Below are 24,655 nucleotides of genomic sequence, written 5' to 3' on the forward strand. Positions count from 1 at the left end.
AAGGATCCTCAGATCCACATCGCTTCATTTCAAACTAAAGATTTGGCTCACGATAAGTCGCCTTTTTGATCGAGATGCTAAAAGCATTGATGTCATTCCAGTTCCGGATTTTTAGCCTCCATTTTTGAGCCTCCCTTTTCCTCGGATACGAAACCCCTTCACCTCAAATCATTCTCCAACAGGACGCTTTAGGTCGCCTAACGTTCCCGTTTGACGTCACTTAACACTGAATTGTATGAAAGGGTTTCCCAGTCGGACATGTTTGGAAATATTCCACAAAAAAAACTCATTTATATCTTCACGCCCCACATCGACAGGATTTGATGGATGAAGTATTATTTCACTCAACGTGCTACTTTGGAAACCCCTGATCCAGACCAGACCCCCATCGGTCATGGGTGTATATGTCTGCGCTGTCGGGAGACTGGATTGTTTTGATCGTAACGCTGCGAGACTGATGCCTGCAGAAAACCGTGTTGTCATTTTTGTTATACTTTTTGAGTCATTGCACTCGCCAAAACATAAACATTGGTCAAAAACAGGCAGAACAGAAGGACTCCCCTCTCCTTGTTTTCGTCGGATAAAAGATGCAGAGCGTACGTCAACTTCAGAAAACCAAATGACCCGGCGAGAAAAAATCGGTTTCTGAAAACATCACCGCAATTCGTCAGAACAACTCAAGAAGACTAACGTGTTTTTTTGGCAATAGTTGAACTAACGCGTGCTTTTCTGTTAAGACTCAACACGTGAAAAAGGAACCGATGTGTCATGTTGACACAAAAATACCAGAGAAAGCATTTTATTGGCTAAATTATTCTCTGATTGGAAAGACGGCCCTTGGAAGGACCTTAAGATAGATTTCCTGAACCGCAATCTTGGGATCAGTTGTGGTTAATATCGACCATCGGACGAGATCTGTGATTGACAGGCGGCGCAGCCAATCAGAAGATCATTTTATCGCGTTTGCATCGACGATCCAGCGGGGATGACCGCGCAATGAAAGCACGTCGGGCAAAACCGGCGAGGTTCTGGAAAGGGGATCCTGGGAACGCCGTCTCAAATCTGCTTCTCGCTCTCGAGAACACGCGTGACAGGAAGCAACCCGGCTCTCGGATCATTTGAGAGTTTAATTCGGGTTTACGTGCTGGAATCCCAACGCGACGCGGCCCAATTCTTATCGAAAACCTTCCTGTCTTGGCAACTTGAGTTTCTTCCCTTGAAGACGCTTCACCCCCTCATCCGAACCCAGCTGAAGAAGCCGCAAATCCAAGTCCAGCACACACACACACACACTCTTGTGATGGTGACCCTCGCGGACACCGGAACCTGCAGAAGTGTGTGCAGAAACGCATGTTTTCTTTTTTGCAAGGACGTTGTTTTGCAGAAGTGTGTGCAGAAACACGTGTTGTTTTGCAAGGGCTCGTAGACGCCTCGGCCCATGTTGGGAGTTTGATCTTCACAAAAGTGGAATGTTGTGTCTCGGCCGAGGAGGAAGAAGAAGAGGAGGAAGAAGAAGAGAGAAAAAGAGGAGGTTTGTCTTCATCAACGCATGGCGGCTACAGTAGTCAGCTGTTGGAGGGGAAGAGAGAGAGAGAGAGAGAAAGAGAGAGAGAGAGAAGCAGGGAGGAGCTGGATTTGGTTCTGCTGGATGACTCACTCTGTCAACCCGAGACACACTCATTCACTCGCTTGCAAACACACACACACACACACACACACACATGCTCTCTCTCACACACACATACCGGTCGAGCAGCTGAAGAGGGCTTCCTTATCAAAGAGGCCGTTCATTCTCCACTGGAGGGCGAGAGGAAGGAAGGAGACACCGAAGGAGGCACCGGGACACGCCGGCGGAGGGGAGGCACCGCGGACCGGCGGGGGGAAAGAGACGGGATAGAGCCGCTGCAGCTGGAAGACACACACACACACACTCACACACACACACAGATGAGAAAATCCCGACCAGGACTGCACAGCATCACCCCCTGCCGCCGTCGGATTATACCCGTCCTAGTCTCGAATACGAGAATCACGTAAGAAACAAACCGTAAAGCCTTTTTTTCCTCCCCTCCCTTCATTTGTTTTGCTAATGCATGTATGCATGCATGTGTGTGTGTGTGTGTGTGTGTGTGTGTGTGTGTCCGGTGCTTCTGTCTTGGGCTTTTTTTTTTTAACGCTATCTCGGGGACCCCCCTCATTTCAACTCAAGGGGTGTCCTCACATCCCACACACACACACTCACACACACACACACACACACAGCTGGAGACAGTAGCCATTGCTAGCTAGCTAGCCGGGCTCATTTTTAAAGCACCGTCGTCCGTTCCCTCCCTCCCTCCCCCCCGCCAATTTGATAACGATTTTTTTATTTTGTTTCCTTTACCCCCCTCCTTTCTCCCCCCCGCGGGGATTCTCTTGTGGGTAAATACGATAAAATGAGAGCGCCTCGGCGGGCTTTTAAAAAAACCCGAACGGTACCCGGGGGTTGAAGGGAAATATCGATGTTTCCGAGCAGGGGGGTTAGCCGGTGCAGCAGCTAGCCGGAGCGGGACGGAGCAGCAGGCAGCCGGCCGGTGACAGACAGGCGGTGTGTGGCCACAAAAGTCAACTAGCACACACACACACACACGCACACACATATGTATACACAGTGGCGTGTTTGTTTGTTTTTTGCATTCCCTTTTTTTTATTTTACAGCTGGACCGACCCGCTGAAAGTGTTTGTGCCAGGCGGTCGTTAATCTGCACAACTGGTGCATCCTGTGTGTGTGTGTGTGTGTGTGTGTGTGTGTTGCTGCGGTTTGCATCCGTGTGTGTTAGAGGGATGGATGGAGGGATGGAGGGATGTCATTGTGAAGGAAAAGAAAAGAAAGACAGGTTGTGCTTTCAGTGCATTGCTGGCTTAGTTGCGGTGATATTCTGTCATGTTGCTGAATGACATTGACGTGTGCAACTTCTGCAGAAGATGCACAAATGGTCCTCTGTGACACATTTAAATGGTTTAAAACTTGCTTTTTATCATTAGAGGGTATTGCTGCTGCTACCCGGTCACTAATAATGGCAGTGATTTATCGTTCTCCTCTAGCACAGTCATACAACGCAGCGTTTCTTCCTGTCTTTATATGCAAAGAAAAGAGCTGCCTTGATATTGTGTGCAGCTTCATAAATGCTAACACACAAGCGAGATGTAAAAAGGTGACTTTTTATGATGTGACAGATGACGTGGCGTAGGACAGTAGATTTTAAAACTTTATTTGATCACATACACCCATATAACATCGGTGTTTGTTCAGGAATAACCCGTGGGTGATTCCGCCGGGTTGTTTGCTCCGCAAACAGCCCTTAACGTATTTGGTTTCGGTCGAGTTCGCAGCCTCCGAAAGTAATTGACGAATAGGTGCCGGGCGCCTCATCAAACTTGTTGCATCGGCTATTTGTCTTGTCCAAACCGCTCCTGTAAAAGTGTAGCTTTTACCGCGGTGTGTGTCTTTGCCTGTTTGTTTAAAATGACGCGGCGTCGCCCGCCGTCCCTACCTTCCGAAGCATGTTCTCTACTGACACTGAATAACTGCAACCAATATAGAACAATAAACAATTGCTGCTCTGGCTTATTGACAGCGCAGTGTAAAAGTGTCAGTGGTGATTATAGTGGCAAACATTGCCCTCCCTCCCTTCATGACAATCCCTCACCTGTGGCTTAAACCAGGACTGTGAAGCATTTTGATGAATAGAGGTGGAGTAAGAAGCTTAAAGGCTAACTGGGTTTTTTGCAGGTGTTTTATTATATTCTCTTTGTGTGTGTGTGTGTGTGTGTGTGTGCGCGTCGGGAGACATTTTTAATTGTTTATTTATTTTTTTGCGGTTTGTTAATTTTATTCATCTTTCATTCAAACTAATGAGCTGTTTTTCATGAAACTCAAACAAAATGCAATTAACTTTTGGGGCAGATCCATTATGAGCAAAAACAAACAGAGAGGACTTTGCAGCTACTTAGCAAAGCAAGGCTGGGCCCTTTTCACATGTAGAATGAAAAACACCCACACAAGGGTAACGTCTATAATGTGGAGGGATTCTTGTCTAGTGTATGATGATTTAAAGAAGCAATATTTATTTTGGTCTGGATTTATCTCTCAAGTAATGCTCATTTAACACATCTGAAACAGAAGCAGAGAACTTCTTATTCGACAGTCAGTCAGCTGTGATCATCATACCGTAGTATTATATCACTACTTTAATTCAAAGTTGCTGTATTAGATACTATTAATAACCTGGACAACACCCATCTTTGAGTGATAATTGAGTGCATTGAAATTAGATGCAAATGTTCACAACTGTTCCAAAGATGTTTTGCATTCTGAGGACTTTTTCCTGCAGCGGATGACACGCAGAGTAAACTCCAAGGCCGTGTTTACTTTCAACTCCTAACTTGGTTAAAGGCACACAAGAGGTGGCGGCAACTGTACGTTCGCAGTTTGTGCATCCTTAATACGCTTTGAAATCCATCGTACTCACGGAACTCAAAGTTCTTATCATCTTTTGTTTGCATTTCATTTCATCGCGTATTGCAATACGATCTCAAGTCTGATAGTGACTGCAGAAAAACTCCTTTCAATGTGACGCGAGATAAATCAAACTGCCCTTGACTGTGTGTTACGTTGGGTCTGAGGATGGTTGTATGAAAAGGGTTATTGTGGTAAACCGTTGCCAAGTAGTTTTACTGCATATTGTATAATTTCTAATAATGGCTTTGGTAATGCTGCATGAGGAATTTCTGAAAAATCATCATACACTTTGTTTTTTTGTTGTTTTTCCTGAATTTACTGATTTGATCATTTATATGTATCCGGTATATTTTTGACATTTTTTCCTTTTTTTTTTTTTTTTTTCCCCTCTTAACTTTGCATACATATTGTTAGCATCCCAATCGGCAATGTGAAAAGGAATTCAAGTTTGAGTTGCGTTTGTGACTCGCCGTACCAAATTGTGTGCGTGTTTGTTTATTTACCTCGGCCTTGACTGGCATCCAAAGGAAACGACAGCTGTAGCTGCAGTATTTGTGCTGTTTTTATTTTTTATTTTTTATAGCAAACTATTATTATCATCTTTTTTTCGCCTGCCAATGTTACACATCCCTCCTCAGGGACAACACCTTTCAGAGAGGGGTTTATAGTGTATTGATCCGTTGTTGCAGGAAGGTTTGGATCAGATTCAAACAACCTCTCAAGTACACGCAAAAACTGGAAAAGCTGGCAAAAACCATAACATTTGAAATGATAAAATATGTTTCTTTTATATGTGTGCAAATAGGAACGTGTAAAGTTCATCTTGATCATAATAATCAAAAGAATGTGTACCATCGATATGATTTCAGTCAGATGTCGTATCTGCGCTCTAAAAGTCTGGAGTGATTCTTTTCAAGGTTGCTTGACAGTATTTCCTCTTCCTAATTTAATGAGGAGAAAAATAATCCGGCACAGCATTTGAAGTGTTTGAAGGCTTTCGAAGCCGCCTGTGTGTTGATCGGGTTATGAAACGCTTCCGAGGCGCCGCCTGCTGCTGTCCAACAGCGCACCGGTGTGAAACCTCCTCCAGCCAGAGGTGCATGTAGGGACATCAATGCAAAATAAGAATAAGAATAAGAACAACTTTATTTATCCCGAAGGAAATTGTTGTGCCAGAGTTTCAAGTAGAACATAACAATAATAAATAATAGTAGGAAATGTAGTTGAATTTCCATTAACAGTGAAATGAAACGTTTTTTTTTTTGTTTCGTTTTTTGGCATCGTGTTGTAAAGCATTTCTTTCTATTGCAACACAATACATGTTTTTTTAATCAATCAAAATCCTCTTAATTTGTCACATGTGCAATTAAACATCGTCCGCAAAGTTAAAACACAAATATCTTTTTGCTTTTATTTTGAAATCAACACTCCAGTTGTTGGTCACTGTATTAACAATATAACAAAAGTACATTTTTCATCATTTCAGTGCTGTATTTTAAGTTGACATTCATTCAACTTTTTTTTTTTTTTTTCAATCAATCAAAATCATCTTAATTTGTCACATATGCAATTAAAAATCGTCCGCAAAGGTAAAACAAATATCTTTTTGCTTTTATTTTGAAATCAATGCTCCACTTGTTGGTCACTGTATTAACAATGTAACAAAAGTACATTTTTCATCATTTCAGTGCTGTTTTTAAGTTGACATTCATTCAACTTTTTTTTTTTTTTTCAATCAATCAAAATCATCTTAATTTGTCACATATGCAATTAAAAATCGTCCGCAAAGGTAAAACAAATATCTTTTTGCTTTTATTTTGAAATCAATGCTCCACTTGTTGGTCACTGTATTAACAATATAACAAAAGTACATTTCTCTTCATTTCAGTGCTGTATTTTAAATTGACATTTGTTCAGTTTGAATGACAGCCATCATAAAGGGAGACAGTAGATACAAAAACCTTAACATGAGCAACAAAAACCCTTGAAATGTGTTTGTAACTTAGGAGTCGGTCCCCGTTGAGCTAACAGTCTTGTACGGCGATCCTCCATTTATTTCCTTTTTTTTTTTTTTTTTACACGATAACCGGGCAGTCGGTGTCGTCTCCACGGCTCAGTTCCGTGTCCTGTCGACGTGGACGAGCTGCTTGTCAGTGTCCTTTCAGAGAAATCCCTGGCGTTGGAAGAGCAAACAGACAGCCGGGTGGGTCGATCGCTCGCCGGAAAACCCGGCCGGGTGCGGCGGCCGACAAGCCCTTTGTATCGTCGCCGTATGTTGATAGCGCGTTTCGTCTCTGCCGCCTATTTTTTTTTTGTTTTTTTTCAAAGCGCGATAAGCCCTAGCACTTGAGAGGCGCCGGCGCTGTGACGTATTTGATGTTTTCCTTTGGCAGAGGAGCTGCGTGACGTGCTATGTGGTCGCCCGGTCGTGCGGTTCCATCTCAGCTGCTGCCCTCCTGACTCTATAGCGGCGCTCAGACCTCAGCCAAAGAAGTTCTGAGTCAGGCAACTGTAATTTATGAAATTCTCCCCCCTCTTTCTTACTGTATGTCCTTTTTTGTCTCTGCAGGCGGAGCGAGACATGAGCTTCTCCCACTGATTATTGATGTTGAACTGGTGAGTCCTGCGTTTTATACCTCTGGATTGGTCTATCGGGGATCCGGTAGCGGTTATTGTCAAGCCAGGAATTTTGTTACGATAGCGTCCTCTTCTTTTTATTCACATTTTTGTTGCAGAGCATCTGGTCCTGGGTTACATATTCATCACTTTGCATAATATGCGGGTGAAACATATGGCCGGTGCTGCGTGTAGGTCTACCTGACGACTCTCGGCGGGTATGGTGATTTTCGGAAAAACGAAATCAAAAAGCAACCAACAAGAAGGTTCGGGGGAAACGACGCCGAGGATTAGAAAACCCGTTTACTTGGGATTTTTCTTTTTTTTGCGCGTGCCCGCATTGAGGCCCTGTCAGGTAACACGAAAGCCTTCACTTTCAAAGGCAGAGGCCCGAAAACGAAAGACGTTCTGTCCGTGATGATAAAACCGAGAGGTTTGATGTGTTTTTATCACCTGTCTGGTGTAAGACCACGTTCACCAGTTGGCCGCGGCACATCACTCATCGAGAAGCAACTCCCACACTGCCGGGGAGAAACCGTAAAGGGGGAATGGAGGCTGTTGTAGATGATGTAATGTGATGTAATGCGTAGCACGGCAGCCTGATTAATTGTCACGCGTCTTAATCTGCATTGTAATGAAGCGGCGGCATATATGGAATATTCGTGACGATTACCGTTTTTGCGTGACCGAAGCAATTACAATGGCTCTTGACATGGCTGCCGTTTTAACGTCACGACTCGCCAAAGGGAGCAACATGGCGGCACGTAAACGCTAGATCCGAATTAATGTCTCATCCGGCGAACAAACACGTATGCAGCCCCGTGATGTGTTTCTCTGAAAACGAAACAAAATTGAATTGGAGTTTTGCTATGTTTAATTTCCATTCTCCTGAAGTTCGGCGAAAAACGAAAACATTAATGTGGAAATAAAGAGAAGAAGAAAAAAAACAGTACACCATCGAGAACCTTAACAATGTTACAAGAATAAAAATGTGAGCTTAAACAAAGCAACGCTGCCGTAATCATGGATTGAGGATGTGGAATATTGAAAACAGTCAGTTGACTCTTCACCTACAAAGTGCAAAGCTTCCCAAATTTCAATCGGCATAATCAAACACATACTTCGCATCAACGGTGACGCGCAGACTCACGCGTGTGTGTGTGTGTGTGTGAGTGTGTGTTTAAAGACCGCGTTGAAGCCGACCTGTTTTGTACCGGAAAAGTTGTGCAGGCGCTAAAATCAAACCCAAACACAGCATAGCTAAAAATGTATCGATTGCAGTTGAAGGTAGTTTCTAAAAACACTAATGTCATTTTTATTCCTAAATTATAGAGCGGATCGCAGTGGCTAATACAGCGCAAACTCATGAAGACGCTTCGCAGCCGACATTTACCGAGGATTTTCACGAGCAAGTGATTGTTAAACAACGCGCACACTTTTATTCCCAATCATCGGAGAGGGACTCGGAGCGTTGGATCGGGTCCAGTCGGCTCCGGGCACAGAGTCAAACCTCTTCATGTCGGACCGTCAGTATATAAACTCGAGCCTTACTTACGAACCCGACTTTATTTTGATATCATGCGGGCCACTTGTGCGGGCAGCTTTTTAAAACAAAACATGAAAGTAGATCCGGTATACAGTGCGTCGCGCTTGCTTGCGACGCTGCTGAGCGGCTCGGTAGTTAAATAAAGCATTCCTCTCCGTTCTCAAGGCCGATGAAACACTCAACTCCGCAAAACTTCCCAAACAAAAGCCTCGTTGGCCTTCGGTGGCGCCGACGTCGAGATTAAAAAGTAGCGTAAATGCGTCGGTGATGAGGGAGCGGATCCTCGCTATCGCTATATGATTGTCGGGGTCAAAACTACTGTTTTCACCCGTTTACTTTTTGCGGCGCTCAATGTGACACCCCATGCTGTCCGAGGCGCAGCCGCCGCACCGAAAGATCGCGGTTAATTCAGCTTTAATTGCACGAGGGAGCCTAAAAATAAAAAAAACAAAACAAACAAATAAACAATCCGAGGATGAATTGCGATTCGGCCCGTTCGGTGACTCAGAGCGTGCTAAAGCTAACAGCCGGACAGAACGCAAAAGGGTTAAGCCTGCTTTCCCGTTTCTTTTTGTACTTTCAGGTTTTCCATTCCAGATAAGGCCTCCATTAGTCAGTATGACAGTGTGAAAGCTTCTCTAAGCTCAGGCTGGAGTCTTCAAATTGTAAAAAAAAAAAAAAAAAAGAAAAACAAGCAGCTATGTTGCTATAATAACTAGCTCAGCGACACACGGGTATCTAAAAATACATTACAGTAGAACGGGAAAGCTATTAGCCACCCTGCGCTCCACCAGTTCTTCCCTCCTTCCACCCTCAGATGCACGCGAGCAAAGTGCACATTCACTTCACCCGCGGCTCAGTCCACCGTGGGGATACGCGTGAACGCAATTTGCACTTCCAATTAAACTGTCGACCTTCGCTCCAGAATGCAAAGCTTGATTTTGCACCATCCTCTCCTGGATAGCTATTATTACCCATCCGGCCCAGTAGAAGAGGGGATACACACTGATGAGGAGACTCAGCAAAATAATGAGTGTGTTCATCACGCTGTCAGGAGCTGAGGTGGTAAATTATTAGAAGCCCGAGATAGATTGGTTGATTTTTATGTATTTTTTTGGGGGGGGTTTGGCTCATTTACAGTCATGGGGAGAGAGAGAGGGACAGAAAGATTGATAAATGACATCAATTCTGGTCTGAAATGATGAATCCATTAGTTGAAATTAATCTGCTAATCTTACATTAGTCACTTTTTCTTTTTTTTTTTAATCTTTTCACTTCCGAATGTCATTGTGATTAGAAATAAATAATCCATAAAGATACAGACTCTTTATCCAATGGTGTTTTTTTTTGAGGAAAAACGTTATATCACATGTCATAAAATGCCATTATAGCCTCTATCTTGAAATCTGAAGCATTTCAGATACACATCAAGCAATTATTTCATTATTTCTGACCTTTTTATTCATCATTTCTGTCAGTGAACAACAACAACAACAACAAATCAAGGATAAATGATTACTTTTGGATACTCCTTCTGTCGATTAATAGCAGTGTTTTGGGCTAAATCCAGGCATTTTCAGGCAGAATTTATCATCATCCCGCTAATATTGTAATATTCAGAGCTTTTGCAAATGACCCGAAATACACATCGGCACACGGGGAAGGTGACTGACTGGACCTCTGGAGCGTTTTATCTTTTGGAGTGGAGCGAGCTCGCTGGACGTGGAGGTGAATAGAAGAGCGAGGGAGCGGGGAGTCTTGAAAATGCAGCAGAATTCATTAGGATTAGCCTAAAGCGGGCTGCCAAGCCTCGAACGCAGCACCAACACATGACTCGCTGACCAGATCAGATGACTAGACAAACAGCAGGAATGTTGCCTCCTCAGTTTTGCTACAGCGCTGCTCTTGTCTGTCTGGGTGGGGGTGGGTGGGGGGAGTGTGATACAGAGAAGAAGGCTGTGTGTGTGTGTGTGTTTGTGTGTGTGTGTGTGTGTGTGTGCAAGTGTAAGTCAAGCGTGCGCCATAGCAACACCTTTATCCCGCCCGTCACTGTACAATGTAATAAGGCCGGATAATTATGTAATTTTTCACAGCTGAACCCACAATGTTGAAAAATGCAGAATCTGGAGCGCAGCGCAGTCGTCCCGATTTTTTATTATCGACTTGCGTAATGTAACAGCTGCGAGGGAACGCCGCAGATACCCCCAGAGTGGAACGGCATTAGGTATTTAATAGGGGCCTAATTTATATCTTTATTTGTTTCCCATATTGAAAGACAAAGTGGATTTTAATGGCTGTTTTTTGTCTTGACCGCTCATAAAGAAAAAGGGGGAGCCGGCAGAGTTCGGCCCGAGTATAAACACATATTTTTGACAAAAGAAAGACTCGTCTCGCACGGCTTTCCGACAGGCGTCGCATATTTGTCGAAAGCCCCCTGGACGTTTTTCATCAGCCACCTCTCGCATGTCATTTAAACAAACCTCCGGGCTTAGCGTATAAATCCATTAGATGGCTATCATAACAAACCGTGAAAGTAATGTAAAGTTTGGAGAAGTGTCAAAATCAAAGCACGTAATAAGTGGCGTGTTGTAAATGTTCCTTCGGCAAATGTCAGGAGAAATCTCTCTCGAATCGCACAGCCGCTGGGAAAGAGCCGTGCGTACGTGGGACATTCCCAAACCCAATTTTCTCAGTCTTTAAAATGCTTTCGACAGCTCTTTTGTGCTTAATAAGGCGGGTCATTTATCTAGTTGAAGTAGGCAAACTCTTTCTTTTCTTTTTTTTTTCTTCTCTTTCTAAAAATGCATCCGAGTTGCCAGAGGTTCAATTAACAAAGATGAAATTTGTGGGGGGGGGGGGGGGGGGGGGGAGTATGTCATGTTTTATCATGGAGCCAAACAACAAACTCAAAGAATTGTAGTTATTTGCACCCGCGGCTGAAAATTAGCAGCGCTTCTCAAACACACACACACTTCATTATCTCATTCTGTTGGCGATTGGGAATGCCCCAGGACTGCATGAAGCTAAAGGAAAAGGGAAAAAAAAAGAAAACACTTTTGTGCACAACTGAAATCTGCAGTCTATCTCAAACTAAAAGTCTCTTGGGGTCACACTATTAAAGTTAATTCATCTGTTGCCACACCAGCGGCGACTCTCAGAGGACTGTTGGATTTCCCTTTTGCAGACCGCCTGCGAGTTGGTGACCCTCGGACGCCGCGGTTGATCGCGGGTCGGTCATCCCATTTTTTTTTTTACTAAGCACTGAATGACAATGTCCAACTTGCATTTCTCATAAGAGTCATTATAAACTGAAAAGTCAGCGAAAAATGTACTACGCTTACTACTGCTACTACTACTAATGATCATCCGTTAACGGTGGCGCAGTAGTTAGCGCTTCCGCCTCACGGGAAGAAGATTCCTGGTTGCATTCCAGCACTTTATGGAGTTTCCGGGTTTCTCGAGTTTCCGGTTTCCTCCGAAGAGTCCGAAAACATGCAAAGGGTTTATTCGTCCCCTGAACTTTCCAGATGAATGAAAGAATGAACGGTTCTATGTCTCAATATGAGATTGACTGGTCCAGGGTGATCTTATTAATATTAGTATTTGTATTATCATGAAACTGATAATACATTTTCCCAAAAAGGGAGGAAAATGAGGGAAAGTAAGGCAAACATCGGTAACATTGGACATTAATTAGGTGAAACTAAATCCTCTAAATTTTTAGATTGGATTAGATCAGATTCAACTTTGTTGTCATGACACATGTAAGGATACAGAATAAAGAAATGCAGTTAGCATCTCATCACAAGTAAAAAAGCAAAAGTGTATATATACAGAATATGCCGTTTTTGCAGAGAAATGCAGTATTTACAGAATAAATGCAATTTTTATTTTATTTTTTCTAAACAAAAATAGTTAAAATATTACCCAAGTGACCACAAAGCGTTTGATTTTTCCCATATATTTATGATCCCACACTATAATGACGATTTACCATTTGATCAGTTGGGTCCTGCATTATTTCAATCAGGAGAATATAAGCCGGAGCCCGTTGTTAAATATAATCACGCAAATTGTCGCCTCGAGAGAGTTGCATCGTGAAGAAGAACTGCTTCACGGAGCCAAAATCTTGTTTCCGTCCCACCGGTTTCCATCATCACACCCCGTCAGCATCACTAAGACTAAAACTCACTTGTTTTTAGCGCAATGTAAACATATATTTCCCTACCATACATGCACGTCGGCAGGATAAGTCACACGTTATTTTTCCTCCTCTGAATGAGATCGACTTTGGATTTTGTGCAAAAACGTGATGTTAGGTAGAGAATCGCTTTTTTCCCACAGGTTGAGAGTTTACTTGTGGTATTTGGTGACGTCCCGTGTGACAGAGCGGCATGTGACCTGGTTCTCGCCTCCTCGGGGCTTTCAAGCATGAGGATCTAGTGTCTCCTCCGCAAGACTTTTAACATCGCAAATCGCTCATATTCGTGAAATATAATTTATCCCGCGGCTCAGCTGAATTCTTGCTGGTATGCTCACGCGTCCCGGTACGCCAGGCAATCATTTTCAAAGTAATACTTCATCAACTGGAGGTAATTCTTTATGTCTCGTAGTCCAACCTTGACTGTGTGACCGGAAGAAATGATCATTCGTTCATTATCTGGACTAGTGACCCCGCATGAGGTTGCGTGGCCACCGTCTCAGCCGACGCTTGGTGAGCGGTGGGATAAAAGTCATCGGGTTGCCAGTCACACGCCTGGATTACGAGGCAGAGCGCAGTCACACTCCAATTCACACTTCCAGACAGTCCAGTGAATCTAACTGGCCCAGGATGACAAAGTAACAACAACAAATGGTCATTCGTTGGCTTATAAAAAAAATAACCCCCAACACAAAGTGATACAGACTTTAAGAAAAAAAATCAGCGACCGTATTTTGCGGGCTATAAGCTGCACCGCAGTAAAAGGGGCAATATTAATTTCATACATAAAGCACACCGTGTTATAAAGTGCGGGATAAAACGATCAGTTTGGTCGAACGTCATTCATCTCATTCATCTCGCTTAGTTCCCTTGGAAACTCTTCTTTACTTCATCGACTTGCCTCCTCCACTTCCGTCCCATGGATTCATTAATGTTGAATTATTTGGCAGCTGCTCTATTCCACGGATAGCCTTGAGTTTGAATTCCGCTTTGGAACTTTGTCTTTAACAGGCGCCAATTTTGGTTGTCATCATACACACAAATGTAATAATACACTGAAGCACAGGACGTACCGCTATTACAAAAATTGGGAAAAGTACTATGTACTGTTTTCTGATTGGTTCATCGTCGCCGGCGATCGCTGACACCTGAAGTTAGTGTGAGGTTCGGACAATGACATAATGCGTTATCTAAATTTGTCAGACGTAACAGCCTGTATTCAACTTAGGAACGATTTTCATACAATGTCCCCGTGTCAGGTGGTCCGACAATCTTTGTTGCTTACCAAAGTTACATTTGAGAGCAGTGCGTCACATAAAATTGCATCAGGTGCACCGGATTATACAGCGCGCATCTGATTTTTGAGAAAATTTAAGGATTCTAAAGGCGCCTTATAGTGCGAAAAATACAATATGATGGTTAGACCTCTCCGAATCCAAAGTCCTCTCTGGAGTCCCTTCCAGAATCCCTATTGCATTCTTATAAATGCATGGTCATTATTTTGTATCCTGTAAGTCTTTTTTTTGTTTGGGTTTTTTTTTTTTTTTTTTTTCTTCTGTGCCCCATAAAATGTGAACCGACGCCTTTCTTCTATTATGAGACATGATAAATGGAGGCATTTCTCTCCAATCCAATCAGGCACAGAGTTAGTAAAAACCGCTGCTCCTGAAGTTAAATCTTTAGTTTTTCCCTTTCAAAACCATTGGAGGATCTCACTTTATCATACCTTTTCAAAACACCACTATTAGTTTTGGATAGATGCTTGTGCACAACTCATGTTTATCATATTTGTAATAACGTAAACAAATGCTGATGTTTAAAGTTCACCGGTCTGAACAGTGTGATGTGGAAACAAACTCAAAGATGTAAAACACAATATCTTTACACAACAATGGAATATTTTAATGTGATGCAACAGTAGGACTACTGTTGAATTATGTTTATATATGCATTTCTATGAAAGATATGTGCATATATAGCATGTATATATATGCTATATATGCACTTCTAGGAAAAATAAAGCCATATAGTAAAGAACTAGGCATTTTCAGTTCTGTAAACATTTATTCAGATTAGGAACCTTCTGTTCCTCCAAAAACCTTTTGTAAGTTACGGGATGAATAACTAAATCACATTTTTGAGTCGCTTCGTACGCAATTTCAAATATGGAGACTATTTGTGATGATGATGATGCAAAAAAAAATCAACATTTCTGATTTGAAATAAATAAAATCAAAGATATTGGGTCAATATTAGTAGCCTTAAAACGTACAGCCATATCGTAGATACTCAACGCTTTGCAGTCTACTTTCGATGTCACGAAAGTTCAAATGTTGGATTATTGGTTTTAGCTGAGATTGAATGGCTTCCTGTCATTAGTGGTAAATAACACGTCGCTGTGACAGTGGCTGGATCTGGTTCTCCATCACTCCTAATGTCATTCACTCATTAGCACACACTTCGGGGGGGAAGGGGAGATTCGTCGTCCGCGAGTGTGTGCGCGCTCGGAGACCCAGACCTAATTTTGTCCTCGCTAAAGACTCGTCCATCTTCCTCCGGAGCCTTTCTTCTCACTCACTCACTGAGTAGAAAAAGTCCTTCTCACCATTTATCCATGGCTGGATTTTATTTTATTCCGCAGCCCTCGGGGAGCCGACTTCTGACTGCATCAGACGGAAAGGGAAAATTGAGGAGTGAAAGTGTATGTGAAATGTTTTCCTGTGTGTGTGTGAGTGTGTGTGTGAGCGTGCTTCTCTCTTTTTGGTCTTTCTCACCACCTACATCATTCAGCGTCTCTCTGAGGAAGCCTCTCCTTTTGTATTCGCATTCCCAGTATCTCCGAGGTTCCTCCGTGCAGACGCTCACAAGTCTTTTCATTCATACTTTTCTCACCTGCCGTCTTCACGGACTGGTGAATTATTTGCATTTATCACAACAATTAAACGAAAGATGAAAACTTATTTCCATCCCTTCAAAGCCGGAAGTCAGTTGTCATTTTGTCGAGTTTGATTTCTTTGCAGAGAAGCCAAAAATGTTCATGCTACAACGCTATCGTGTCGTGGCTAAGCGCTTAAAATGTTGAAAACACTCCCACATAAAAATGGATTCATAAAAACAGAGTTTATAGTCCCATTCCTATTTTTGCAGTTGCATTTGAGATGCACGTTTGGAGTGTTTGTGACCAGCAGCATGAAATGATTCAAGTAATGAGAAACCCATAAAAGTATTTTTTTTCTTTTTTTCTTTTTAGCCAAGGGAGATTACAAAAGGCCGATCCCCACTTAATGTGACACCGCTGTTTGTGTTTTCAGATTCAGTCTCTCCTTATTATGGTCTTCGGATATTGGTCCGCAACAGATGCTCCAAATAATATCGCCCGGAATAGAGTGCAAGTCTACAATAACACCAAAGTAATAAAAGTCTGTTAGGGTCATCCTGAGCTATTTAAGGCTATGATAGCCGAGGGCCTAAAACTCCCAAAGCCATTTTCTTTTTATTTTCACAGAATCTGTATCTGCAATCAAAGGAGAGATGGGGGAATCAGGGGTCGTGTACTGTGGTCACTGGTTTCCGATGGATGGGACGGTTGATGAGTGTTGAGCGCAGGGAATCCAGTTAATTTGGAAGCTATGTTTCTGTCGGCGAGGGTCAGCTTGGCGGAATTGGGGTCGCGGTAGAGAAGGGTTCGATTGATGGTCTTGTGATATTTTTCTGGTGTCGGACGTCGTGTCGCAATTCCGTTTACGGTCCGGGGTGATGCCAACCATGACTGTAGATATTAAGATGTATCAAGATATACAGAAACCTCGATGTGACCGTAGATAAGTGAAAGTCATAGTAATGTCGGATTCAACGATGATTGAATTACTTGTTTTTTTTGCAAATATCATGTGCTCATAGTCTTCCAGGCTAATACCTTTCACTTTAGGTTAAACCTGGGATGTCGTTTGGGTTTTCCTCATGAAATAGCGCTTGGAAATGTACGTTGACGGCACTCATTTATCGCGGCAGTTTTAATTATACACAACCGACTCACCGTTCCAGCAATATTAACAAAGTTAAACCAGTCGTGCCGCCGCCTATCAATCTACATTCTATTACGTTACAGTCATTTAGCAGACGCTTTTATCCAAAGCGACTTACAAAATTTGCAATTCAATAACCGAAAATCCAAAGTACCAGTAGTCGTTATTCAGAAGTCAGCACTGCCAAATAACCTTCTCAAAACTATATACCGTAATTTCAGGACTATTGAGCGCACCTCAATATAAGCCGATCGCTATCTCGGGCTTCCTCGTGCGCACTAAAACCGTCAAAGTCGTCTTCTTCGGTGTCGGAGTTGAACAGACTCAGAATTTCCCCGTAATTTCATCGGTCCGATGCGACGAGGATAAATATTGTAGCGGCGTAAGGCTCGTTAGGCCCTCCCCCCCAAAAAAGTCCATATAGTAGCCGCATCGTTGTTTACGTGGAAAAAGTCGCGGCTTATCGTCCGGAAATTACGGTACATACATACATTTATTTCTTTGTTTTTTGGGGGGGGCTGAGTGCGATTAGTGGGGTAGTGCTTGGTGAAGAGATCACGGCGGTAGATGTGCAGCGACCCCGCTGTTCTGACCTTTTCCGGGAGTTCGTTCCACCACCGAGGAGCCGAGACCGACAAGAGCCGAGACCGGTTGGATCGGCAGCCGGGGGCTCGGAGCGATGGGGTGGACGGACGCCGAGAGGTGGCGGATCGGAGGGGACGGGACATGTGGCTCGACCATATCCCCAAGATACGACGGGGCGTCCCATTCGCCGCCCGGTAGGCGACCACCAGGGTCTTGTACTTGATGCGGGCGGCTAACGGGAGCCAGTGAAGGGACATAAGAAGGGGAATCTACCGCGTAGCTTATAATGTCCGTTTGGCGGTATCGTGTTAGGACAACCCTCCCCGGCGGTAGGTCTCACTGATTCAGGTCTCTGGTCACAGAATCAACTCTTTCCAGTCTGGTAACCCTGCGTCAACCCTCCCAGAACCCCTGCTGCCCTATGGGACACAGCTGCACGACAAGCAGAGGGAGGGGTTTTCTCAGAGTGCTTCTCCGGTCAGAGAGCCGGTGCTGTTTGATGTGCTTTCATCGAGACTCTCAGAAGAGCGATACGCCACAGGAACATAGTTGACGTCGGTGACAGAACTCGAGTGTCCTCTCAGAAGCCGGACAGGTGGTGTTCTTGGCACGGAGGCCGTGGCTCCCACGGTTAGCTCCGCGTCAGGCTGAGGTACCGGTCGACGTCCTGAAGTGGGAACATATGCCGCTCCTTCCTGATCCGATGCCTAGTTTTGTTTTTTTGTTTTTTTTCGGTTTCCGCCGAAAGTGTTTGTAAACCGGTCGAGATGACCTTTTCTAATTTCAGCCTGTATCTGAGGTTCTCCCGGGGGACGGTCAAACGGGATAGACAGGGAAAATAGAATCTACTCAAACAGCAGGATAAGGAAATCTAAAAACAAATCCGCATGTCCTGTAAGTCCTGGAGTTTTCCTCATTCGTGAGTCAAATAGCCTCAGGAAAGACCCTCTGATGAACCGCTTTAACAATTCAAAGCCTTTTCTATACTTCCTCCCATGAGAGGATTAACTGGAAAAGACATTATGTAGCTTAAATCTCACAGGGCTCTACACTTGTTTCAAGAAGTGACATTTTAATATTTTACTGCAGAGCGCAGGTAAGAAAAGAAGTAAAACAAGAACGCTGGGCTGAAACTGGAGGTAAAACCGATGACGGTTTCCTTCTTGCTCATGTACTTTCAAATCGATGTGGAAATAAAATAAATGTCAATTATTTCTCTCCGTACTTGCTTTCGGCTATATTTGATAGGCATCACAATTTAAATCATAGGTTCTGATAGTCTCTGCACATCAGTTCCAGAAGCCTGAAATGAAAAGCGTCGGCCGAACACGGACCAAAATAGGGCAACCATTAGATCTAATAAAACGGATTCCCATATGAGATTGTAAAGTTGTAAAACTCTTTGTATCACTCACATATTCCAGAAAAAATTGTGATTTTTGCGTTTCAGAAATGTTGCCTTAAGTGACTCGGGACATATTTCTACAGCTCATTAGACGATTATAAAATGGTGGCTTGAGTCTGACTGTTGATTTCATGCTACATTGTTCCCTCGATGGTGAGACACAATGCTTGGAAGTAATTAAACGTGCCCGTCTTTCATTTTCCATGACAACAAGCTTATCATAACAGCTCATCTAATGAACCGTGAAGCTGCAGCTGAGTAGAAGTCATCATGCTTAAAATTTACCATACTTTCAATCCAAGCTCCGCAAAACGGAAATTGATTTTTTTTTTTTTTTTTTTTGCATTCCTGCTGATAACGGATTTAAATATGTAAATGTAATGTAAACATCAGTCTCCAAAATCCCATATTAATCTGGTCTTGTGAGTAAAAGCCTTTTTTTTTTTTTTAGAGATGGTTATCATGTCAAAAAAAATATGGACCCCACTTCCACCGGTTGTCTTTTCCGCGATCACTTTCTCGAGATTGCGCGCCGGTCATGTTAAATCCGTTCAAATGAAATAATTTAATCAGCAGACTTGAAGATCCCAATGTGAGTCATCGTCCGTGTACAAGGAGTTAAGTTGTTTGGAAGATATCATCGCCGAAAGCCTTTCTGACTTCCTGTCCTTTAACAAGTCAGACATCCACAAACACATGGCTGCTCTGACTCTTTGAAGGAGTTTCCCTAGAGGGCATCCTGCAGACTCCGACCAGGAGGATCGTAATAGCGGATGTCGGGGGCCAGCGGTCAGCAGTTATTTAACCACGTCTCATCGTTTTTTAGGCCCTCGTGCCGCTAGGAGCAGGAACCTCGGATCGTCGGTACAATTTATGAACGGTATTACGACGGCGCACGGAAACCCGATCTGGCCGTCCTGCTTTACGAGGAATTTTATGAAGAACCAGTTCTCTGACCTTTGCTGTGATGAGGAGGCCGAGGGAACGGGATTGCCGGCAGATCAACAGGCGTCGCCGCACGAGCGCAAACCTACAGTAAAACCAATTCCCTTCTTTGGGTTGATGTTTCTCACCTTCAACTCCAGACATTTAATATTCTCTTTACTTACAAAACTATCGGGACACGTGTCGACTTATCGACTTATTATCGACTTATCGATGGCGGATTTATCCATCTGCAGGATTCTGGATCGTGTCTTTGGAAACATTTTTACCAGAATTTTATCCCGAATCCCATGAGTGAGATCGTGCAGTGATGGACAAAAGCGTCTCCTTTGGAATTCATCTCAAGGAGTAGTTGAGATCGGGGTTTCTTGGGGGTCAGTCAAGGTCTTCTACTCAGAACTGCCCCTGTGAATGATCCGAAAAGCATAAACTGTTACCATAAATTTGCAAATAGCCTCGGTGTTCTTTAATATCGAGATTTCCTTTCCCTGGAACCGTGGGGCCGAACCCAACTTCCGAAGTCCAACGGCGAGCCTACAACCCGCCTCCATAAACCTGACCGCTCTTCATGCGTCCGCTAGTCCGTCACACTGCTAAACGCAGAAGCGTGGCTTAGTTTATTGGCTTGCGTGCAGCCGTTCTGCCAATAACACCTAATCCGTAAAGCTATGGGTTGCTATTTCGGTGGTGAGGAAGTTTTAAACGATACAGTCATTGAGACAAAAGAACATTGGCAAATGCGCGGAGAAGAAATATCTCAAACTCCGTGTTTTTGACCTCACTGGTCGTCCGTTTCGACCCTTTTTTTTTTTTTTTTTTCACCGCCGTCGCCGTGTACAGTCTCTATCTGTTCCCAGGAAAACACAGTAACCCGAGTTTGTGTGTGCAGGTGTGTTATTTTTAGACGAGGCTATTTCAGGCAACGTGGATAATGTCACTTCCCCTGCCATATCCCATCTTGTGTCACCTGAGGGAGTGTGAGCGCTCCAGCTCGCGCACGTGTGTTCATAGCGCCGGTCTTTTAATCAGCACCCCTGTGCTATTCCCCTGTAGATCCATCTTTGGTTGAGTGATGTTGTCAGAGCCGCCTCGGCTTACGGAGACGAAATCCACATACGGGCAGGGGTGAGATTACCAGCCTCTCACCTGTTGCCTTAATCAGAATTATTACAGCACTACTGGATGTAGCTTAGAATAGCAACCTCCCAAAATACCCACGCGCACACACTCGACATATGTATGCACGTAACATACACAACCAGGGAGAAAGAGCTTGGATCTTTTGTCCGACATTGTGTATTCAGCACTGGACTATAATAGCGACGATGCTGACTGGTAGATTCCATGTTACTTTAGCGATCAAATCGTTCGTGCGGTTTTCAACAGGCTGTCGAAGAGGTTCGAAAGTAGAGTTTTGTCATACGTGGCTCCTCGGCATGAGAACAAGCGATGAGGCGATTCTTGCATCATGGAAAACCCCATGAGGACGGAGAGAAAAGGCAAAACATCCCAGGAAGGCCTGCGATATTTCAAAAATGATTAACTTGCAGGAAACGACTTGAAAATAAACTTTTAAACTAGGTTAAAATAATATTTAAAAAAACAAAAAGGGACCTGATATCAGTCTAAAAGGACCTCGAAATGGACCTTCTGGAATACGCTATAAAAATGACCTCAAAAATAACAAGAAGTCATCGGAAAATTTGGAATATTTTCGGATTTTTTCATAATTTTTTTATTCATCAACTAAAAATCAACAAGAAATTTCATTCGAATCAGTTTAGTAGCCCACTCTTCTCATGGACCTTATTCAGGATTTATGTTTTCGCTCAATGCTTCATGAAGGGTTTTATAAAAAACTGAATTGGTTATAAAAGTATTTGCGTGTCACGGTGTCTTAGCTTCGACAACATACACAACTTTGCTTTGCTTCTCATTGAAAAAGATTATTTTGTCGTGCGAGTAGCGTTGGCACTATACTTGAAAACATCTTCACATGAACACGGCTGCTTAAAGAATGGTGTCAGATCCTCCTATCAGCATTCGCTTTCTATCCACAGCCGAAAATATCAAAACCAACCGGCTTTTTTTCCAAGCGCTGCACAGGCACGAGAACTGCAATCTTAATTTGTCGCTTAATTTCAAATAACCGTCATGGAAAGACGTCACGTCGGGTAGCCGAGCGCTTTTTTTTTTTTTTTTTATATCACAGAGATCCGACCAGACTCCCATGAAGTTCGTAATCCACCGACAATCTAATCTAACCATCAAATCATATCGGATTTGAACGTGTAGCAGGAGAACACGCCTTCGGGGACTCCTCGACACATGCACGTGCAGATAAAATTAAAGTGGCATTTTCGAGCGATTCTGACGTACAATTTCCACCTCCCCTCTACCCGACAAAATATTTTAGAGGAACATAAATAAATGGTTCCTGCTTGTTTCCTTGCTTCCTTTTTTGGCAGAGCTTTCCTCCGAAGAGGCCCGTTAACAGCTCTTGGTCAGCGAGGCCACTCGACATGTATAACGTTTGATCCGCATAGGCTGCCGCTGTCAGAGGAGACGGGAGGAAGGGCGAGGGGATGGACGGCCACGAGGAAATAGACGCATCTGAGCCGGATGGCCTCCGTTTGAGGATTTTTGGATTTGTCACCATGGAAACACAGTGCCCCGCGATCATGCATCTCCTATTCAGCTAATTTATAATCCTCCAAATTTGTTTCGAATATCCCAAGTATTGACTTTTATTCAAAAGGCATTTTTCTAACCCTAAAAATACGACGAGGCGGACGAATAAAGGTGCTCCAGTCGGTAAAACACACGGTCAGACGTGGATTCGCGGAGTCGTAATTGTCAATTATTCTCAGTCTTGTCCGGTTCACTGGCAAAGACACACCCAGGAAATGTCCACACAGGGAAACACAGTCACCACAGCGCTTGTGTGGCTGACAATGTGACAAACATGTTAAAAATAAACTGTGAAGTAGTTGCATTGCTATACTGTGTTTGGTGGGATATATTTGGAAATAGGTTGCTATTTTTACACGTTTCGCGCTGGTCAAAATGCACCACAAAATTGTTGCAATAACAACGCAAATGTCAGTCATTATGTCAGTGTTAACTTTATCCAATGTCTGTGCCAGTTTATTTTAACATGGTAAACTGCCTTTATTATGATTTGTGTTCGTTTCAGGAAAGGAGTAAAATTATCATCAGTGTTTCAGAAGATGCAGTGTTTCAACATCGCTTCGTTGATTTAGTTGCGACGAGACAGGAAATGAGAAAAAAACCTGATCGTTCATTGTTTAGAGGCTTAAGAATCAGCCTTTTTTAAAAAAGTTTTCCTCAGTCTGGTCTTCATTTCAGATTACCCAGAGGCGTTAACAAAAAACAAAGCACTCGTCCTGAACCTCTGACATTTTCCAAACTTATGACAACCCATCAGCGTAGCAGAAGAAAACCATCAAAATGTGGAATTGTCCAAAAAAAAAAAAAAAAAAAAAGACAGGCTAGATATTACCGAATGTGAGAAACTCAGCACATAGTTTTCCCAGGCAGGACATTAAAATATATATTTGTTCATCATTTAAAGTCAATTAACAGCTTTCACCTTCAAGAAACAGGTAAAAACTGTTCTCTTTCAGGATTTTTTACTGCGCTGATGCCCCAGATCAGGTTAGGCAGCAAGTTAGGCTATGCAGTGTGTGTGTGTACGTTTGTGTATGTCTTTGTCAAAAAAAAAACAAAACTCACTAACCCAAGCTTACTGTTCTGTATATTATTTGCAAGTGTATTTGCAGTCCCTATGTCCTCTATTGTAAGTCGCTTTGGATAAAAGCGTCTGCCAAAATGCAATGTAAAGTAATGCAATGTAAAAACAGCTCAGGTGATTGAATTGACAGCTAAATTATGTTTACAAAAGTACCTCCATGTTGTGTGTCCTCCTGTGACGCCGCGAGCTCATCTTCCCATTAAGCCCTCTCCTCATGGCGGATCTTATTGTGATTGGCGTGGATTTTGCAGCCCAGTGTCCCCGGCCTCCCCTGAATGGGAGGACAGCCAGACGGATTTACAGAGTTAAAAAGAAACTCCAGCTTGCCTGACGTGTCTGGCTGCCCGACTGAAAACCCGTCACTCATTCACATCAGAAAAAAAAAAAAAAACATGTCGGCGGTTTCATGAGGAGAACTGTAATTAGCTCGTCTCCTTTGCGCAAAGTCATTTTGGCGTCATAATTACTGATTTAATTGTCGCACTCTTAAAACATCCCATCAGCAGATACACCAGGCATTGTCATGACTTATGACAATGCAAACAGTATCGGTCGTCAATGCTGACATTTTTAATTTTTCTTTTGTTTGTTTTTTTTTTTTTGTGTGTTTTTTGCCACCTAAATGAAAAGTAAATATTTAATGACCGTTCAAGGGAGGTTTCGCGTCCTAATTCAGCGTAGTTGTTTTGCACTGTGCATTGCATGCGCTCCTCATACCAACGAACCACAGTTTCTGTGCTTGTTTTGTTGCGCATTTGCGTGCAGGAACAAAATAAATAGTCACAAATGACATTTTTTATGACGCTTCCGAAAGTCAACGTTAATTACATCACATTGCATTACATTTGGCAGACGCTTTTATCCAAAGCGACTTACAACAGAGGACATAAGGACTGCAAATAACACTTGCAAATACAAGATGCACAGGAAATATACAGAACAGTAAGCTTGGGTTAGTTGTTTTTTTTTTTTTTTTTTGACAAAGACGTACACAGACACACACACACACACACTGCAAACGCACTGTTAATAAACGGGGATTATCCCGGATATAAC

General features: G+C 43.1%; 1 protein-coding gene across 3 annotated transcripts in view; it reads left to right on the forward strand.

Moving 5' to 3' along the window:
• Positions 1-1,701: 1,701 nt before the first annotated feature.
• The window catches only part of plcb4b (phospholipase C, beta 4b), an 81,584-nt gene continuing 58,630 nt past the window's right edge, over positions 1,702-24,655 (forward strand). For 2 of the 3 annotated variants that reach the window (XM_086166993.1, XM_086166989.1), the window contains exons 1-2: positions 1,702-2,033; positions 7,071-7,117. The gene's annotated coding sequence lies outside the window, so the exon portion shown is untranslated. The remainder of the gene's footprint in view (positions 2,034-7,070; positions 7,118-24,655) is intronic. The other variant, XM_086166991.1, reaches the window with a different exon arrangement.

The sequence above is a fragment of the Fistularia commersonii genome, chromosome 20 (genome assembly GCF_037954325.1).
Source record: "Fistularia commersonii isolate RoL2024-O1a breed Wild chromosome 20, RoL_Fcom_v1.0, whole genome shotgun sequence".
In the NCBI taxonomy this organism is placed as follows: domain Eukaryota; kingdom Metazoa; phylum Chordata; class Actinopteri; order Syngnathiformes; family Fistulariidae; genus Fistularia; species Fistularia commersonii.